This window comes from Trachypithecus francoisi, unplaced genomic scaffold (assembly GCF_009764315.1).
Source record: "Trachypithecus francoisi isolate TF-2019V2 unplaced genomic scaffold, Tfra_2.0 Lachesis_group4, whole genome shotgun sequence".
Lineage (NCBI taxonomy): Eukaryota > Metazoa > Chordata > Mammalia > Primates > Cercopithecidae > Trachypithecus > Trachypithecus francoisi.
Window position 1 is genome coordinate 16,329,732 of NW_022681469.1, and position 21,367 is coordinate 16,351,098.

The 21,367-nt window shown below is 46.2% G+C and overlaps 1 protein-coding gene and 2 gene segments (V, D, J or C); all 3 read right to left on the minus strand.

Annotated features, from left to right (window-relative positions):
- LOC117072417 overlaps positions 1 to 21,367 on the minus strand; it is a 293,342-nt gene that overhangs the window by 230,936 nt on the left and 41,039 nt on the right.
- The window catches only part of LOC117072418, a 372,247-nt gene that overhangs the window by 221,453 nt on the left and 129,427 nt on the right, over positions 1 to 21,367 (minus strand).
- LOC117072419 (M1-specific T cell receptor beta chain-like) overlaps positions 1 to 21,367 on the minus strand; it is a 339,687-nt gene that overhangs the window by 215,726 nt on the left and 102,594 nt on the right. The window lies entirely within an intron of this gene.

Sequence of the window (21,367 nt, forward strand, 5' to 3'; positions counted from 1 at the left end):
GAGTCATACAAGTTGCCTCCAGCACATCCCTAGACTCAAGAGCAAAGCTTTCAAAGTTCTTCAATGCCTCCTACTCAACACACTGAAAATGAGGCCACAGCAACTATAGCACACCTGATTATTTTCATGATAGGATCAGAGTGTGAGATCCTGAGTCTTGGAATGGACAAAGGGACGTTTGTGCAGAAAAGGGATTTCTGAGTCCTCTGAAGCTGCTGAGACCACAGAGCAAAGAGCTATGCTGGTTGATTAGGGAGCCACTAGCCTTTGATTTGAAGTAATTGCAATGAAATGTTTCTCCTGCTTAACTTAAGAAAACAGAATGATTTCATTAGAACAGAAACCCCATTCTTTCCTATTTGTTTGTTAGTAACACCTGCCCTTTGCTCCTTTTGCATGTTCGTTCTCAGTATAAATTGGAAGCCCTGCTCGCTTTTCTTACATGTTCTTGCAGCACCGTTTACAATTGTGGACTGTGTTCTCTTCAGCCTTAGTGTCAGAGCTTGTCCACTGTTAGGACCAGGTGTCTCAGGAGTCACATGGAGGAAAGTGGCAGCAGTTAGAGAGGAGGTCTAGGAAGACAAGGAATTCCCATCTGTGCCCTTGCCTTACTCAGTCCCAGGAGCTACAGTGCACCTGAGCGAGGAGCGATTTGATGACAACACAAGAAAAAGTGGGTCCAGAGCAACTCCCCGCCAGTAACCATCATTCTCTGAGGAAAGAAATTTGGTGTCTGTACCACCACAATTTCTGATCAGTGAGTTTGGAAGGACTATGATGCCCCTCCTGTTTTTTTTTTTTTTTTTTTTTTTTTTTTGAGACGTAGTCTTGCTCTGTCACCCAGGCTGGAGTGCAGTGGCACCATCTCAGTTCACTGCAAGCTCCGCCTCCCAGGTTCACACCATTCTCCTTCCTTAGCCTCTCGAGTAGCTGGGACTACAGGTGGCCGCCACCACACCCGGCTAATTTTTGTATTTTTAGTAGAGACAGGCTTTCACCATGTTAGCCAGGTTGGTCTCAATCTCCTGACCTCGTGATATGCCCACCTTGGCCTCCCAAAGTGCTGGGATTACAGGCATGGGCCACCACACCCGGCTGATGCCCCTCTTAGCTATGAAAAATTCAGGGCACCTCTGTCATGGTTGTGTGTGGGACACTGAGTCCCAGACTTGGAGAAGTGGTCTGTTGCCGAGGACTCTCAGAAACCCATAAACCATAATCACATCAGCTCTGACCAGTGCATTCAATTTCATAGATACAAACTGCAGCATCACCCACAGACAGGTGGAAGATTCTATTGCAATATAATCATTGTACTTCTATTTATAACAAGTACTAAATAACAATATATATTATGAAAAATAAAATAAAAAGGAATAGTTTCAATATTAAAAATAAATCACTTCTTGAGTTAAAGTCCTTGGGAAAATTATTTCAAATCAAATGAGTTGGACAACAATGAAAACACTCAGAGTATACAAATCAGATTTCCTGAGCGAATCAAGGTGAACTGGCAGCGGTGGTGAATGCATGCCTGTGTGTATCAGAACAGCAGCAATGGCAAATGGAAACAAAATAAAAGTACATGTGGCTTAAAGTAGGCAGAAGAAATGAAGTCTTATTGTTATCATGATTGTATTTATCACGTAAGGACCACAAAAGTTGCAAAGACCTTTACATCAAACAGGAAGAGAGGTTTGATACTTTGTTGCAGAAAACTTCCAAGGTGACAAGGATAGAAGCTTCAGAAGAAAGATGTTCCTGAGGATGTAGCCTCAGACCTTCCAGATGCCAGATGCCCCAACATATGCAGGAGAGGCATTCCTGCCCTTGACAACCTCATGGATGTGGGCAACACAGCAGCCTCCAAGACCTATAGAAGATGTGTCTGCCCTGAAGGCCAAGGCTAAGACACCCGCTCCTTGCTTGGAGCAGTGAGCTGACTCTGAGGACTCCTAGAGTGCAGTGGGCCCTGATTGTTTTCACCACCTACATTTGCAGTCACTGTGTTTCAGAAATAAATCTGTGGTCTCTTTCTACCCAAAGGACAGCCGATGTCCAAATCCATCTCGTTCCCATGAAAAGTGAGGAGCAAAGAGGGGCCTCTGTTAAGGGTCTCTGGGAACTGCAAGGAGAGTGAAGGATGAGGTTTGTGAACAGGAAGGAAGTGACTGTGCCACGCTGTGGCTAAGCTGCTGGCACAGAGATACACGGCCGAGTCCCGCTGCTCTGTTCGCTGGATGGTCAGAGTGGAGACGGATCCCTCAGGCCTCTCTGCAGAGAACCGATCATTGGGCAGCCCTGATTTGTCTGGTTGAGTTTCATCATTGAAGTAAGTCAGAAACTTTGGGCCCTGCCCCAGGGCCTGTTGGTACCAATAAAGAGCTGCATGACCCGAAATTGGATCACACCTGAGAGCTACATCCTGTCCCTTCTTTGTGACTTTGTACCTTGGGAACTGGGAGACTCCAGCACCCGTGTGATCTGTGGAAATAGAATTTGGCAACAGAATAAGGAAAACATTTGTAGTCATCACACACACACACACACACACACACCCCAACATACAGAAAAAAAATGAAACTACTTTGTGTTCTGAGGACTCACCTGTCCCTAGGAAACCCAGGACCATCCAGCAGAGAAGCCTGGTGCCCATGGCAGGGTCAGGCCAGGATGGGGGCGTTACCTGATCAGTGTCACTGTGAGCAGGAGCAGAGGATGACAGATGTCCTTGTCCCCACAGGGCAGTTCCCACAGTGACATCACTTCCTCTCTCAATCCCCAGGACGTCCGGGTCACAGTATTTATATTAGAACACACTTGGGTGATGCTTTAAATATTTATAACCTCTGTTTTAACAGTATCAATGCATGGCTCATTGCTTTGGGCTCTAGAGCTGTCTGAACTCGGAGACCTCACACTGCATCTCTGATTTCATCTTCTCATCCTACAGCCGCTCCTCTGTCTGCTGGGCATGTCCTGTAGGATGTGCCAACACTGTCCCCAGCATAGGGCACAAAGAGGTGAGCTCATTGTTTTTCCTGCAAGTCAGGATCCCCTCTGCCATCCCCATCCATGCTCCAGACTCCTCCATTCCCCAGTCACATGTGCCCAATGGGACTGTCCCATCACTTGGGTTCCCTCACGAACTGCCCTCATGCCTTACTTCTGGGATCACTTCCCACCTTTGTTAACTGTAACTCAGAAAAGATACCCATAGAAAATCATCTCAGGCATAGAGTGACTTACTAATGCTCATCTATTCCATGCCCTGGACTGGGTAACTGGGAACTTCCATATGAAAAACACCAGGACCTAAAGTTCTAGCATCTAAGATTTGTTTTACCATTGTCCAACTTAAGTCACTGATGGAAGAAAAGTACTCAGTTTACTATTTAGGTCCAATTTATACAAATAAAATTAACATTCTTTACTCTGAAATCATATGTTCTCCTTTGAGTAAGTTAAAAGGTCACATAAATCATGAATTAAACCTACAAGGCTAGACTGGGCCAAGAGAAGACAGAGCTTTTTTCTGGAAAGTCTGTCTCCAGGGTTAGTCAATGTGATGCTGGAAGGAGGCTGGCATGCGAAATATTTTTCCTTGTTGGAAGATGCTGGGATGTGTGATATCCTGGGTACTCAGCTGATCTGGGGGAAGGGTGGTCAGGCGTGTAATACGACGGACCAATTGTTGTCAGCAGGACTGTCTTGGGAAATTGTCTTTCAACCATCTGAGACATGTTTTGGGCTCTTTGGCCCTCTCTGCTCTGTCCTGTTTGGGGGCCAGGTCTCTACATGGAGAGAAGGCATCTCTACCACACAGTATTCTTGCCATCTTCACAGAAATGCAGGGCACTTTCTGCAGATTTGAGGATTTCACTTTGGGTTTGCCATCAAATCACTGAGCTGATCGGCTACAAATTCATGAAGCACATTTCTCATACTGCAGAGCTCAAAGAGAGACCAGAGCACTTGCTTTGGTTATAAAATAACTGGATCCAGGAAGGCAGCAAGAGATGAGCTTCCCTCCCTCTCCACAGGTCACTGCACTCTGAGCAGGAGTCTGATGTCCCAGCAACTCCAGCAGGAAAGAAGCTCAGGAAGGAGACAGAAGCAGGAGGCAGAGCCCTGCCTCTGGGTGGAGTGAGATTTCAGGCACAGGATTAAAAGAAAAGTTAGTAGCCACTGTCTAGAACATCTACATACAAATTGTGTCCACATTCACCTGGGCAGCACAGGTGTCCTCCGGAGAGGAGTTGACGGACCATGGCAGGTTGAGATAGTTGTTGATCTGGTGCCTAATCTGGGAGAATCTCTCCTGTGCTGGATTGTATTAAGTCAACTTTGCAAAGGTAAGAGTCTGACTTTCCCACAATGCCATTTCTCTTATCACTCTGGGTTAGAGATGGTCAAAGATACATTTGGTAAAATTTAGAAGATGGATATAAAACAGTCACTATAACAATTGGCAGGTCATTGTGGTCAGACAGTGAGAGTCAGTGACCATCAGATACAGAGGCATCCAACAGACCTTGGAAGTCCTGTTCCTTCTGCACCCTGTGTCCAGTTAATCTTCCCAAATGCTGGCCAACAGCAGCCAGGCTGCCCCCAGTGTTTGGCAGTGCACCTGCAGGAGTGGCCCCCACACAGAGGGAACAGCTTCCCCAGAAGCAGATTTCCTTGGCGTTTTCCTGTTCTCCTGGCTCAAGGTCCCACTGCATGGCCTGGCATGCTCTGATCCTCTCATGTCCCTGCCACTCCAGCCTGTCCTACCCAGACCTCCAGAAGCCCTGGCTACTGACTGGCTCCTTCACCTTCTGACTTCTCTCCTCAAGACCTTGTCTTCCTCAGCTCCTCCCACATATGCGTAAAGTCTAATTCTGATCATAAATCTCTTACACTCTCAAACTTGTAGTGGCCCTGTTTTATTGGTGCAAACATAATGGAGATTTTCTTACCAGAAGTGGTTTCAAGGAACAACCTTTAAGGATGGAATTCTAGAGGTAGATCTCTGATCTGTCTTGATTTATTGTGGGGAAAGACCCTGAAGGAGAGCACAGAGACCTGCAGGAGGTCAGGTGCTGCAGCCACAAGAGGAAGCCTTGAGCCAGGTGTGGACGCCATGATAGTGATTCCCCACCAATTTCCAAGACTGACCTAAGCCCAGCAATCAAAGGGGTGGGCCTTCTTTTACTTAATGCTAGATCTCTGCCAGGTTACAGTAGGTGTAGTATGTTCCTACTATTGGTTCATCCACCCACTCATCACCCACTCAGCCTGTCATGCACTCATCCGTTCTCTGTGAAATGGGTCTCCCCACATGTCAGGCACCGATATTGGTAAATGCAGCAGGCACAGCCTTAGCTCTCATGGGCTAAAAAATTAAGTGCAGAGACCAGTCGTGGTGGCTCACGCCTGTAATCCCAGCACTTTGAGAGACCGGGGATCATGAAGTCATGAGATCGAAACCATCCTGGCCAACATGGTGAAACACCATCTCTACTAAAAATACAAACAAGAATTAGCTGGGCGTGGTGACACATGCCTGTAATCCCAGCTACTTGGAGGCTGAGGCAGGAGAATCACTTGAATCAGAGTATCAGAGTTTGCAGTGAGCAGAGATCATGACACTGCACTCCAGCCTGGCGACAGAATGATACTTTGTCTAAAAAAAAAAAAAAAAAAACTGGGGGAGCACAAAATAATTAAACAAGTATCTGAGAAAGCCCAAGTGTGCTAAAGGTTACTACAGACATGATTCTTTGAGAGCTTATGAGAGGAAAGTTGATCTGAGCTGGGAGCGTGGTTGCTTCCCACAGGAGGGCTGATCATGCTGAGATCTGAAGCACAGGTAGGAGCTGGCCACTAGATAAAGGAAGGCTCCAGCCCAGGGCAGAGGAAATGGCCTTTGAAATCTTTGTGATGGGAAGGAAGGAGTCACAGAAGAGAGGTTCCCCTCATGGCTGCAGTAGAGAGGGGCGGGGAGGTGGGGGGTGGAGAATGACTGCTGAGATGGGAAAGGTGGGCCACAGGAGGGTGGGAGTGGGGGAAACCCTAGAGAGAGGAAGCAACACGGTCACCAGGGAGAGACAGGAGTCTAGCTGGATCTGAAATACAAATCCTGTTTCATCCTGGGAGCCTCAGACTCAGGATGATGAGTTGAAAAGTAGGAGCTGGGGGAGCCCTGGCCCAACCCCTAAAGGACAGCTTGGAGGATACACCAGAGAGAGCAACAAAGGAGACATCTGAGGACCTGGGATCAGCCCAGGCCTGGCTGAGACTGCCTGCAGAGGCACCTGGCACAGAGCGAGGTTCATACTATCTGGGTCAGTTGGGGCCACTTGGAGTTCCAAGGTTCCTGTTCCAGAATATTCTGCCCAGGTCATCCCTGAGTCTTGGGTGGGGGAGGAGGGAAGAGCCTCCTTGCTTTCATGTGTGGAGAGAAGACAGCCTTGTAACGCTGTGGAGTAACTGCTGGCACAGAAGTACACAGATGTCTGGGAGGGAGCAGCCGACTCCAGCCTGAGCAGGAAGTCCTCTGTGTTTATTCTGGAGACATTGTAGCCATTGGAGACTTCTCCTTTGGTAGTGATACCAGCAGTAACTGAGTAATAAATCAGTCTCAGCCCCATGCCTGGGTCTTGTCGATACCAGTACATGTAGTCATGTTTCATATCCTGGGCACACTGCACTGTCATGCTCTGTCCTGTCTTCAGGACCTGGAATTTTGGGGTCTGAGCGACACCAGCATTCACTGGACCTGTAGAGAAGAACAAAGCTGATGCTGTAGCCCCAATGGAAAGGGGCTGGGCCTTGAAATCCACACAAGGGTCCCTGCCCAGGACCCACCTGGCCACAGGAGAGAAAAGGCCGCACAACACAGGAGCTCAATGCTCATGGCAGGTGCTACAGGACGGAGGGGTCTTCTGGTTCTGTGCATTGATGAAAGGGCAACAGGACTCTCAAGGGAGTCATTCTGAGATGTCATTCTCCCTGCCTGGGCCCCAGAGCCTTCTTGTCAGGAGAGACCACGCCCATTCCCCAGATAGTCAAATTCAAGATGAATGCACTAGTGAACAGCTGAGAATGAGAAGGACACATTTGTCTGAATTGAATCAAGTCTCCAAGATTTTCATGACCTTTTGTGAACAGTTTGTAATTCAATGTCAATTTTATTTCTTCAATAATATAATACATAGCCTGGTGTTAGTTACCTATGTAGTGCTGTAGTCTAGAGTCTTAGGGAAACTCTTCATGTCTTCCTGGTGTTTTTGACTCCTGTATCCCAAATATCCCTTCAAGTATCCTTTTCTAATTTGCTTAATTGACCATAATCCTGTTTAAAATCCTTTGTCTATATTGGTTTTCTCTGTTATCAAGTTTCCAAATCCCAGGAGCAGGCTCATCAACATTGGAGGAGTCGTTTTGCTCTGTTTCTTGTCCATTCACGGACAGATGGGACTCCTGAGAAACACAGCTGAGCACCTTCAGCTCCATCCAGGGCTCTTGCTTTCCATGCCTGGGGTGAGACCACAGCAGACAGACCCACCTCACACTGCTGACTGCCCTCTCTGTGTGGACGATGATGACCACCCAGTGCTGCCCATGATCTGTGGACACAAAGGTAGCCTGATGCGTGAGGGACTTGGGGAGAGAGGGCCGACTTTAGGGTAAGGAAGAATGCTCTGTTTTTATGTGAGATGCCATCATTCATAGGGAATATCCCTTCGTGCAGGGTTACTGCCATTTATTTAGTAATATATAAATTTTAGTAATAAAAAGGAGCTCTAATAACCTATCTCGTGATTCCTCCAGGGTTTCCCAAGTTTTCCCTGGGGGTTCTCCTTGTCTGTTTTCTGAGCTCATCATCTTCTCCTAGACCCAGCCAACACCCTTCCCCCAGGTCCCTCTGTCTACTGAACCAAGCAGCAGGGATTGATTCCTTCTGGCTCCCCTCACTTCCATGGTTGCTTAATTACGGGTGGGGTGGTTTGGGATGGCACAGGGCAAAACAATATCAAGGGCATTATTCTTCCTAGGGCTCTGATTCACTCTCAGAACTATATGCTCCATGGTAGAACCTCATGGTACTCATCATATGTGGATCAACAACCCCCCATCCTCACCTCTCAGCTTACCACCAAGTCAGAGACTCTTAGAGTAGAAAAGGCCTTAGAAATAATCTTATTTCCATTTCCAGGTGTGCTTTGTAAGGTGGACTTCTTACTAACACAGCAATTTATCCTTAATTTCCAAAGAAATTACTCCCTCAGGTGTGCATCTGTGCTGAGACCTAAAAAATCCATCAGGAGAAGGAGCAGGGTTGCATCACAGCTTCACAGCTTAGAATTTGATATTACATGTCCTTTGTCTTGGACATCCTGCAGCCACTCTGCCGTGTTCCCAACTGACCATCCCCACTGCCTGTGCTTCCTTCTCTGCTGATTCAAAGAAAGTAAGATCCTCCTAATTTTAGAATGCAGGAACATTGACCAATTTCTGCCCCATGAGAGTCTCTCTTTGAACTCTGAGATATTTATTAAACAAACTCTGACTCCATTGGCCGTGCCATTTTTTGCTTCACCACCAGTCTTCACAAGGTAAAGGAGATGTACTGATGTTTACTTAAACTTGAAAATAAATGATCCCACCTTCCAACTACTTACAAAGCAAAACTGACTAAAATCAGATGGGATTTTAGTTAATATTGTTTTCCTCTACATTTCACATATAGGAAGTGAACACTTAATTGGTTCTCCTCCCACCCTCATTTTAACAACAGCTCCTCACAGAGCTCCCTGGTCTAGTTTATCTACATCAGAGTCTCCACTACATCTTGTGATGGGAATAGTTTTATCAAAGCTCAGATCTTCTGGTTCCAGGCCACTAATCACTTACCCACTCTAGTACCTCCCCACTGCCAACACCATGATGCCTGTACCTGCAGTGCTGTAAGGTACACAGACGCTCTAAACCCTGGTGTCTGATCTAAAGACAACCCCAGATGGTTCTAGACTTCCCCTCCCTCAAACTCCAGTGACACATCTATCAATTCCACATGGAAGCAAGCCGACTGCCCTCCATCTGGCTCCACCATTTATTAGATCTGAGACCATGGGCAAGGCTATTCATTAACCTTCCTGGACTCTAGCCTCGTCTAGAATCATCTATAAAACAAGACTAACATTCCTCTCAATGCTTTACACACATGAACTGAGATACTGTGTAGTATCTTGTAGGTTTGATAAAAGTCTATCCTTTTATCCCTTCCTGTCTCCTCATGCAGGAGAAACCAATGGAGCTCTTACACTGGCCCTGCTAGGACTATGAGTGATGGAAAAGCTGGAATCATCAGCTGAGTGCTGGGGTGAGGAGAACCTAGAAGCGTAAAGATGCCATTCAGTCACTTTAGAAAAGATCTGGCAGAATTTAGGAATCAGGCAACAGGGCACGAGTGTACCTGTCTACCCTCATTATGCAATGTGAAGCAGCTAATAGAGCAAGTTAGATCTATATCAACCAATCTGGAACAATAAAGACCAAGGTATATTAACAGAAAAGAGTGTACATGTGGCAGGTAAAGTGTACAGGTGAAACCATTTTCTGTAGGTGTACTTGGGTAGAAAGGTACGCATGAACACAGAAAAGAAGGGTGAAAAGAAGCAAACCAGAGCATTCATATCAGTTACCAATGGAAGGTGGGATTGGATTCGAGAGCATTATTGACATTTTCATTATATATATTGTTTCATTTGGTTATTAAAAAATCTTAACGACATGCAAGCTTTAAGTTTACACTTTTCATCAGGTGTCAGAATTTGTAGTGTCTAAATGGGCAAAGTACAGAAAACTTCTGTTTATGGAACTCCCTACAAAGGCCCATTTATTTTTTGTAATAAACCGAGGATAAAGTGTGCTCCGTAAAAACACAGGAGCTCCTGGTGAACACAGCCAGTCTCTGACTGCTGAGAAGGGTGAGCATCGAGGTCGACACATTTGATGGTGAGGTCGGTTTGTGCTGATTATGAACTAATAATGCTTCTGAAAGCCTGATCGCCACGGGGAAATGGGGGATCTCACTCTTTGTTCTAGAACAGGTTTGAATAGCCCCCTGATTGGAAAAGGAAGAGAAATGAGCCCCCTCTAGTGCCTGCATTTCCAAACGCAGTGAGAGCTTGTTTCCAGTTATACATTGTTCAAGCTTTAGAAATGCTCTTTGTTTCTGATCCAAGTAGCAGTATTATTACAATGTCGATTGTAATGATATTCCAGCATTTATCAACAGCACACAGCTTTCTCAAATACAGCTTTAGTGAGTGGGTGGAAGAAAATGCTTTCCTTAGGGAAGATTTTCTGACTTTGGTCTGCAATTATTAAAAATAGCTAGTCTATTTTTGGTCTTTATTGCCTAAAGAGTTAAAACTGCATTTGTCTTTAAAGCATTAATGTAAATCATTCTGGCAAAACTGGGGCTTCGGTCTATCTGTGGGCCATCCTTAGTGATTGTATATTTGATTATTTCCACCCAGGATGGCTCTCACAATTCCTCAGGCACTAACACATAGCCCTGCTCTGTAAATGGAGCCTCTGTCTCACAACCAGCCTTTCCTGACTGGCAAAGGAGGGGAATAAGCAAAGGTCTCTGCTCAGTGCCCTGCACCAAAACCAGGTGTGGGCTGGGGGAAGCTGGTGACCATGAGCTCTGTGTCTCTGGCATTGCCCACCAATTCATGGAAATGGACACCCAGAATATGGCTCAGTGTATCAGGCACCGTGGCCTCAAAGTCACCCAAAGAGATATTTGTGCCTTAAGAAAACTCTCCCTAAGAGAATGGGGAAGCCATTTGTTTTCTTCTCCATCACCTTTTAATGCCAGTGTTTGACATTATGTTTCTGATCACTCTCTCGGAGTGATTAGGTGCCCTGTGTCTGTGAGACTCCCAAATCCAGGACACCTGTGAGGGAAGGAGATTGAAGAAGGAGACTAGGGAGGAGGGCGATGGGCAGATAGGAAATTCAGTCGTGTAGAAAGGCTTGGATCCAGTGACTCATCCATAACAGGGATTTCTCATGTTTCCAGGACTCATTTGATCCTAGGAGATGAAGGGATAGAGGTTCCCATTTAATGTTTCCAGACATCTATGTGGGAACTCAGAGAGCCTTTCAATATCTGTTCTTTATTCTTTCAAGATTGGTGGTCAGTGGCACCTGGAACCGCTGTTGGTACTGATAATAAAATGGAGAACAAAACATCCACAATTTCCAAAATGATGCATTTTACAGTCTAGAATGCAAGAGAAGTGTCAATTAAATAGCCACACAAAGTCAGAGAAAATGACTATGGTGCTAAATCTAAGAATATTAATGCATATTATAAGCTGTGAGCATTTACAATAAGGAGGTGCAGCCTAGGAAAACTGTTGAAGGAGTGTCTCCCTAGAGATGGTGGTAGATAAACTGAGATTTGGAGAAAGAACAAAAAAGAAGAGACTTGTGTTGACACAGAGAATACAGCATGGAGTGGAAAGGCCTTTGGTGGGAGGAGCATGACTCATGAGGAATGGCCTGAACTGAGGGATCTGTGGTTGACGTGGAGGTCAAGGTGCATAGGAAGGGAGAGGACAGCTGGGAGCAGACATCACGTGGAGGAGGCTGAGGACTGGCATGAGCATGGTGTGGGGAAGATGGAGTTGTGAAGGCCGACAGGGAAAGAACATAGACCTGTATTGTCAATGCTGCTGCAAATATACAATTTCAAATGAACTTTCCTTTCTGAGAGCAACTGAGGAAGAGGACTTCTGAGGCAAGAGCCGTAGGAGGGGCCTGGAGGAGAGACTGCCTCTGCTCACATCACAGTGATGTGCGTTCCCTAGTCCAGCTGAGACTGGCCTGGGAGAGCAGCTCAGCACTGGGCAGAGTTTCCTATACACAGGGCTGCTCAGAAATCTGAGGGCCCCAGCCTGGTAGGTGTTGGGGAAACTCTATGGGACAACGTCTTCACGAGATCATGGTCTCGTGAAGACAAGGCCACCTATATCTTCCACTGAACTTTGTGTGCAGAGGAAGGTGGCTGTGGGGTGAAGGCTGGTGCAAGAGGGCACAGAGGTCTGGGAGAGGCTTCTGACACCAAGGCCATATATTTGACTTTGAGAGAAAGTTACAGACCCTCAGGGATTTCTCTGTAGTGCCGGCTGGGATGGATCAGCTGTGCACCAGCTTCGGCTCCTATTAACTCCCACACATGTAGTCATGGATGACAGTCTCAGGCATCTCTGTGCCACTTCATGTCCTGCATTTGTTCTCTGGTACCTTGGGAACTGGTTGTCCCAGCTTCTGTGAAGTTTATGATAGAAGGAAGTTGGGTGTCCAAGGAGGGACCCCAATAACGTAGACCTGAAGTAAAGGCTTAGGCTAGGGTATGGTGGGCCAAGGAAAAGGCTTTAAAGGATTCACCTGCCCCCAGGAGGCAAAAGGCCATACCACTGAGGAGTCTGGTGGCCATGGCAGGGTCAGGGAAAAATGAGGAAATTGTGGAGAGGGTTTTCAGCTTGTGCGTTGTGGACATAATTCGTGGATGTCAGTAGAGTCAATTGATGATGCCGCTGCCCCAGCCAGCCAGTGACTCTCCACTCTGCCTGCTGTTCCTCCCTCTACCTGCTGCAACCTTCAACCTACAGTACAGCCATAAACCTTCACCCATGTGGTCCCTGCTCCTGGCTATCTTTCTTCTACAAGACAACAGACTGACAAGGTTCATGCTCATTTGCCCTTCACCTACCTCTCCACCGTCAGCTCAGGGTGTCCAATTTAAGGACAGGCTATTGTTTCTTCACAGAACGTATGTGCTTCCCTCGCATTTCTAGGTCTCTATCTTGTTTCTCACATGAGATCTATTTCAGGTATATTTATTCTTAGTGGTGAAAATCCAAACTTAAATTTTAGTAGAATAAATTGAGAAAAATATCCTTAGATGTTTATATGAGAAAGCAGTTTTTGTCTACACAAAAACAAAATTGTGTTTAGTTTTTGTTGCATTAAACTCTTGTGCATCAAAAAACTCCATAAAAATGAAAATATAAGCTGCAGACTGGGGAAAGACACAGGGAATGCATACAAATGATTGTTAAAAAGTGTGAAATTTAACATTCCTCAAAGTTGCTAATGAAGAGGCCGTATTAGTGACCCGTGAAGACATCTGAGCCTCTACTGCGGCCCTGCTGGTCACTAGAGGGCAGTGTGAGGCTCTGACTTACTGACCAGGATGCAAAAGGTGATGATGGAGCAGAGGGGTAGGTGGAAAATGTATGGACTAGTTTGTTTCCTACTTCTGGTCCTTACAAGCCAGGAGACACTGGGGAAAATGACTCAATGTCCCTGAGCCTCCCATCTGTTAAGGAAGAATAAGAATGTTTGATGTGCAGGACTGTTGAAAGGCAGTAAGCTATGTAACAAATACAAAGAATCAAGCACACATCTGGGGCTCAGCAGTCACTCTTGTACTGAAGTTACCCAGGAAGTGACAAGCTGCAAGAAGATCCAGTAGAGAAGCGGGCCGACTGAGGGCACAGGAAACCTGGGCTCTGTTGGTTGGGAGAGCTCTGCACTCAGTAGGACAGAAGACATGCCTTCCAAACAACTAAAAGCTTCCCTTGAGGGAGTGAAACCTGGGTTGGGCCTGCAGCTCTCAAATCAAAGCTAAGGCAGGAAGTTTATATACAGAATGTCAGTGACTCTGCCAGACTGTGCCAAGCTGCTGGCACAGAGATACAGGGCCGAGTCCCCCAGCAACAAGGCGTTCACATTCAGCTCAGAGCTATAGTTAGGGAACTGGAGACCTGAGAATCGATCAGGGAAGTTGCCTCTTCCTCTCTCTTCCTTCTCATAATACTCAAAGATAAATTGGGGCCCCTGACCCAGGGCCTGTTGGTACCAGGACACACTGCTGTGTCCAGAGATAGGAGAGCATCTCAGAGTCACTTGCTCTCCTCTCGTTTGATCAGGTGCGTGGGACTTTGGGTGACTCCAGCGTCCACTGAGCCTGTGGAAAAAGCAGATGGAGGATGAGCCAGGAGACAGCCTAGAGGCCCTCCCCAAAGTAAAGTGGAGGACACAGGGGTGGGAAAGCTGAGAATGGGGTTGCTGTCCTGTGCACAGGACTCACCTGCTCCCAGGAGACAAAGCAGCGCCCAGCAGAGGAACCCGGGGCCCATGGCACAGTGGGGCAGGCAGCACTGCACCTAATGCAGGGCTTGGTCCTCCTAAGGAAGAGCTGAGTGAGTTCTGGGCCTTGATTTCATGATGGGAGGGGTATCCTGTGATGTCACTGTCCTGTGTCCTCCCAGTGCAGACTTCCTTAGGTCTAGTGCTCCACGGACCCTGGACTCTACCTGTCCTGCAGAGCTGGAGGGATGGGTGAAGGCAGAAACTTCTGCGGTGATACAGTTGCTCCTCTGCCTACACTGCCCCAGCTCACAGGCTGCCCCATTGCCCTCTCACCCTCCTCTGACCTAGTGCTGCAGTGCTCCATGCTGGAGCTCACACACCTGCCCATCAGCGGAGAGTGAGGAGCCTGTGATTAAACCTCAGGTTCCGACACTTCCTGGCTGTCCTCACAACATCTTTCTGATGCTAGATTCACACCAGCATTTCTTATTATATTTTCCGGTCCCAGACAACATTCCCAGCCCCTTTCGTCAGTGGCCAGTGGTGCAGAGTCCCCAAGATTTAGTCTGTCTGATCAGATTCAAAGCAGCCTGGGTTATCTGTAAATTATTTAAGAGTACAGATTCCCCAGAAATTATAGGACTTTAACAGCTTACAGCATAGAGTTTGGCATATGGGAGAGAGGACAGCAGAGGGAGGTAAGGTCACCATCTGTGCTGGTTTGCAAAATCTATTCCCATGGCTCCCTTCTTGCTGGGTTAAATTTCCTGGTGGCTAAAAGTAGTCACACAGTAGCCTGAATGCTTTGCCGCTTAGACATTTCTTTCATTAGATATACTAGCAAATAGCTCATAATTTTTATATTGCATAAAGTTCTAGAACAGGACACAGCTTTGCCAAGGTTTTTGCTACTTATAACAAGGATGGCATTTGCTTCAATTTCCGATACCTTGTTCCTCATTTACCCCTGAGCCTTCACCAGAAGTGCCCTTTATGCTCTGTTTTCAGGAATCTTGGCTTTTGCTAGTCTGCTCCTCCCAGTTCTTTCAACCTCTATCCATTAGCCACTTCCCATTAACCAAAGCTGCTTCTACATTTTCAGAAATTATACCAACAGCCTCACTCTCAGTACCGTATTTTCTTTCAATTTCTTTCCTACTGCTATAGAGAAACACCATGGACTGGGCAATTTACCAAGACAAGAGGTTTATTTGGCTTATAGATCTGGAGGCTGGGAAGTCCAAGATAAAAGGGCTATAACTGATGAGGGCCTCCTGCTGTTATCCGAGGCAGAAGGAAGGGGAAGCAAGCACCGAAGTCAGAGAAAACGGCTGAATTCATCCTTTTTATCAGAAGACCATTCCCAAGACAACTAATTCACTCCCACAATAAGGGCATTGATCTCTTTCTGAGGGCAGATCCCTCCTGACCTAGTCATAGCTGTCATAATCCTAATACCATTACATTGACAAGTTTCAACATGAGCTTTTGTGGGGACACACAAGCATAGCACACACATCTACACTAAGAGTCATTATTTCCACTCTTAAGTCTATATATATATAAAAGAATGCATATGCCCACAGGAAAGAATCCCACAATATGTTCACAACAAGTTTATTCCTCATAGTTGAAGACAGTAACATGGATATCCATCAACAAGAGAATGGATAAACAAGTTGTGGTATATTTATGCAATGGAATATTAGTCTTAAGAAAGAATGACCTACTGATACAACAATATGAATACACTTCAGAAATACTAATTTTGGAGAAAAACAACTCAATAAAAATATGATTCCATTATATGAAGCTCAAGAATAGACAACGCTACTCAATAGTGGTAAAAATAGAAAAGTTTTTATCCCTAAGATAGGAATTGATTGGAAAAGAGCATGAGGACACTTTCTTGAGTGATGGAATTTTTTTTTTTAATAATCATTTCAGTTACTGTTGCACTGGCATATGCATTTGTTAAAATATACGAGGGTGTCCTTGTATTAATATTTGTGTTTTACTCTGTATTGATTATATCTTAATAAAAGTATTACTAAAAATTAAACAGCTAAATTGCATAAAAGATGGGAGTCATATACAAATGTATGCTTGTATTCTGCACAGCCCAATTTAAAAATGAATCACACAAAAATAAGAAAAGACAGGAACACACCTATCTGTGTAAGATATGGAGAATGTGAGAAGTGCTCAGTGACTGAAATAGGCAACATTGAAATTTGGCAACAAAATAAGCTCAAGTGACGAGTGGGCTGAAAAACGAGTGAGGATCAATATCATGGAAAGCTGTAGACAAACAAAAACTTTCTAAAAATATCTTCATATGCTGGTGAAATCATTCTGAGAACCCTGAGCTGCTATACATTTCATAACTTGGGAAAGTGGGCATTCATCAGTCTCACAATTGAGCCTTTCCTTTCGTTTTGGCTTTCAACAGATTGGCCAATTGAGGAACTGATTTTTTTGCCCAGCAAGTAGCCTGCTCCCCTGTTTGTGAGTGGGATCCTGGATGACCTGGCATTCCCCCTTTGGCAGCCTCACAGAGGGGAGATGGGCACAGTACAGACACACGGGGTTCTGTCCATGGGGGGGTTGCACTCCCTGTGAAGCCCAGCTATGGACCTGCCAGTCCTGCAGTTAATGAATCCCAACTAAAGAAACCTTACCTCTAGTTGTCTGCTTTACCTGTAAGTGCTAAAGAGAGATACAGGCTGGAGAAAAATAAAATGTTTGCTCAATATTTTTCTGTAATATTTTACAAGAAAATCAATTGAGAAATTCATGCATTTTCATCCAAGGCAACGTCATGAGAATAATAGCTGAATTCCTTCCTTAATCTACCCTGAGAAGACTCAATACCCACAAATACTTTAGTAGAGACTTATTTATAGTCTATTTTCAATAATTCTACTAGTCAATTATCTTCAGGTCTAACGGCACAGTTTGATGCATCTACTAACATTTTCCTTCAGTAGTCTGTTTACTTAGGTGTTTTAGAACTTGTTCTCAATATTTTTTGCCCTCTGGAGAACACATACTTGGTGCCCAATGGATTCTCAGCCAAGGTGATGTTATCAGTACAACCTATAAACTTGCAGAATCCCAGATCACTCAAGCACGTTAAAGCTGTTGACTGGTGAGACCTGCAGGGAAGATGAGGTGCAGCAGAGATGCACTGGGCTCAGGGCACAGCCTGCCCCTAACTTTCCAATGTTCCTCTGAGACATTTGCTCCCCTGCACCTGCCCCTGGTACCGAGGCTGCCCAGCAAAAATTCTTCAACTTTATTTGTCATTAAAGATTAGAGGGACTTCCCGCCTTTTGCACAGCTGTAGTTAGCCTAGCAATAACTGAAAACTGCTGCAACATCTGCATAATATTAGATCCAAGCCCTAATTTTTCTAAACCCTTTCCCTCCTAGACTGCTCTCCCAGACTCCCCAGAGCCCTTTCGAGCTCAGCGGACCACTGTGCCATCTTGTGGTCAATAAGTGAAGTTTCATCATTGTTTATTCTGCAATGGCCCAAGGAATGCTGGGAAGTGTCTGCAGAGTAAGCTACCAGAATATTCCAGAAGTGCCATCCCGCAGGTGTTATGAGCAGCTTCCCTCAATCATCATACCAACACTAGTTCTAACCCTGATTATTGCTTTCAGTTACCAGTCTTAATATCCCACCCTCATTCTGAATAACTTATCACATAGCTCCAGTTATAGTCTAATTTTTTCTCCCTTAAAACTACCATCTAAAGAAAGAGGAACAGAATGAGAGGAATGAAGGGAAATAATATTTGGTTTTAAATAGTAAGAAAACATAGACGTTGAGGTATAAAGAGATTATTTAATCTGAACCACTAAAGATATACAAAAATATCATCCACAAATGACAATGTTACCCCAAAAGTATAGATCAGCAAAAGATGAAGTCAAATGTCTATTAATAAAAAGTAAAATTGAAATATACAAAACGAATCCTCATATAAGGCAATAAGCAATGATGGAGGAAGAAGTACCTGATGCAGAAAATAAGGATGGATATAGCTAAGACTAGCAAAGTGGCTGCTACAGGAAATGATCACCATGTACAATGCATATCCATTGATCTGAGCACCAAACAGGGAAGAGATGATTCTGGCAGAGGCAGAGGAGCAGCAGAAGATGAGGACTCGCTGGCAGTGAGTAGGTCTAGGGCCCTCTGGTTCTGCAAGGTTACCTGAGCTAGGGATGTGAGCTGTCGCTGAATGGCAAATTGTTGGTACAACTTGTTGCTTTCTATGAGGGTGTGACCTAGGGCTCCCCCTGCCAGTCTGGCCGCAATGACGGATGTGGTGAGGGAGATTCCCGCAATGAGGGGGAGAAATATGGCTCGTGCATGTCTCCGTCTAGGGGCTGGGTGAATAGCAGTGCTAGTCCAGTTACCGGTGTACCCCAGGAACTCGCCGGCAGTTAGTAGAGTTAACCGGGGAACTAGTGTGACAGGGAGACACAGTAGGTTGGTAACAGAGGGACCAGATAGGGTCTTAGATAATGTTCCATTACACCAAAAGAATATGCCCGGTGGGGCCCTCAGGTTGGTATTAGGGGGCGTTACAGTGATGTTGCAGAGGCTAGAGTTAGTGCCTGAAAAACAGTAGGGAAACTTCTCCTGACTGGGGTTCCGGTACAGTGGCACATTAAGAATGGGGCATTCGAGAGATTCCGAAGGTTGTTAGTTTGGGTAAAGGATTCCCATGGCAGAGGGACAGCGGTTAGCGGTGGACGCCCTAGGATGGCACACAGAAAGCAGCCAGACAAGCTGTGAAGTCCTGTAAGGTTAGCAAGTTCTAATCCTTCTTGTAATAATTCTAACCAGGAGAAAGGACGTAAATCCTGTGTTAGTCTGTCTTCCTGTCGTTGGATATCCCCATGGACCAGGGGCCGTACCTGAACTAGGCCACGCCACAGATAGAGGTGACTGCTAGGCCACGTGGAGGAAGAGGAATAGTATACAGCCCCATGTTGAGGCGTGGTCCAGCGGGAGTTCCAAGGATCCTTAACTATCCAAGTATAGATGCTGCCTCTACCCTGCTGGTAGAAGTTCCACCCGGATTGCTCGTTTCACCCTCTGACTGAGTGCATTTTACAGTAACTGTAGGGGCAGCCTGCATTTTGGTGCCACCAATAGTGTTTACAATTGTACTTAGTCTGATCAAACTCAAAACATATCATTGGTACCACTGGTTTGGCTATCTGAAAACCAGTAAAATTTAGCAAAATGGGTCACTGCACCCTGTGGAGGGGCAATCAGCACTGGCCAATAGCTTCCCGGCTTACGAGGTTGCCCAGGGTGGGTTTGGTTTTCATAAAGCCAGAATCTCCAGACAAAGGGTTAGGAACTGGTTTTGTGTTTGCCCCAGTGGCCACTAGGGCGACTAACGTTAGGGTTACTACCTAGCTGCATGTTTGCAGTGAGCTATGCTGCCGGCGCAGGGTGAGTTTTAAGGGGTTGTTCTTAGCTCTGTCCACAGTCCACGTGGCCGGTGCTTCAGTCGCTGCCGTGATTGGTCCAAGAAGGTCGGAGGTGGTGTCCACTGGTTTGACGTGGGTGTAGTGGATCCACGACTCGATGCCTTCTACCTTTAGGGCGGTGGGTGTGGTTAGGAGTATCTGGAGTGGTCCCTTCCACCTGGGTTCTAAGGTCTCTTGTCGGTGTCGCTTAACCAGGACCCAGTCTCCCGGCTGGTACGGATGGGGTGTCGGTGGGGGACTGGTCTCATATAGTTCCTTCAGCTTGGGCCAGATTTCTTGATGAATTTTCTGCAAGGCTTGTAGGGAAAATAGAGTTCAGAGACATTTTCTGTTTCAGATTTGAGCAGATCATCTTTTAGCCTGGGAACCAGGGGTGGGGGTCTGCCATACATGATTTCATAAGGGGTAAGGCCCAGCCTGTAATGGGTATTATGGGCCCGGAACAGAGCGTAGGGGAGAAGGACCACCCAATTAGCGCCAGTCTCCATAGTCAATTTAGTTAAGGTCTCTTTTAAGGTCCGATTCATCCTTTCTACCTGTCCTGAACTTTGGGGCCTGTAAGCGCAATGTAGTTTCCAATTTGCCCCAAGGATGGATGCCAAATCCTGACTTACCTTAGCAACGAAGGCCCGTCCATCATCTGACCCTATTTGGATGGGGAAACCATACCTGGGGAGGATATCTTCCAGAATTTTATTGGCTACAACCTGAGCAGTTTCCTTTTTGGTTGGGAATGCTTCAATCCACCCTGAAAAAGTATCTACAAAGACAAGTAAGTACCGATACCCCTATTTTCCTGGCTTTATCTCAGTAAAATCTACTTCCCAGTAAATACTGGGCCTGGTTCCCCTGAGCCTTGTTCCTGTGGCAGCCTGGGATTGGGGATAGGCGTTGTTAAGCTGGCAGACTTTGCAACTTGTCACGCTGCTGCTGGCCATCTCAGCTATATGTCTGATCTTGAGCTTGGAGCGTCTGATCAGGTCTATCATCCGCCGGGCACCCAGGTGGGTGGTTTGGTGGATGTGTTCCAACACTTGTTGTCCTAATTTTTCTGGTAGGATAGTTTGGTCATTAGTATCAGTCCACCACCCATTCTGGATCCGTTTCAGGGGAAGTTTGTCAATCCACTGGAGATCTTGTTCTGAATAATCAGGGAGATATGGCAAGTCCCGGGGGCCCGATCAGGGAGCTGGAGTGCTCCCTGGGAGCACTTTACTACACTCCTTCCAGTTTGATCTGCCAGAAAGTTGCCTTGAGCAATTGGAGTGGTTGGTTTCTGATGCCCTGGGCAATGTACAATAGCCAATTTTTCTGGTCTCCATAGGGCTGTTAACAGGGCTAGGATCTCTTGCTTGTTTTTTATCTCTTTTCCTTCAGCCGTTAGTAACCCTCGCTCCCTGTAAATGGCCCCATGTATATGCGCCGTAGCAAAAGCATATCGGCTGTCTGTGTACACTGTCAGTTTCTTCCCTGCCCCTAAGGTAAGAGCTTGGCTGAGTGCTATCAGTTCGGCCTTCTGGGCCGATGTCCCCAGGGGCAGGGGTTCCGCCCAGATTAGTCTCTGAAGTCACTGCTGCTCCTGCACACCTCTGGCCTTGGTGTATGAAGCTGCTCCCATCAGTGAACCAAACGAGGTCAGCATCAGGAAGTGGGCGGTCCTGCAGGTCCTCCCGAACTCCGT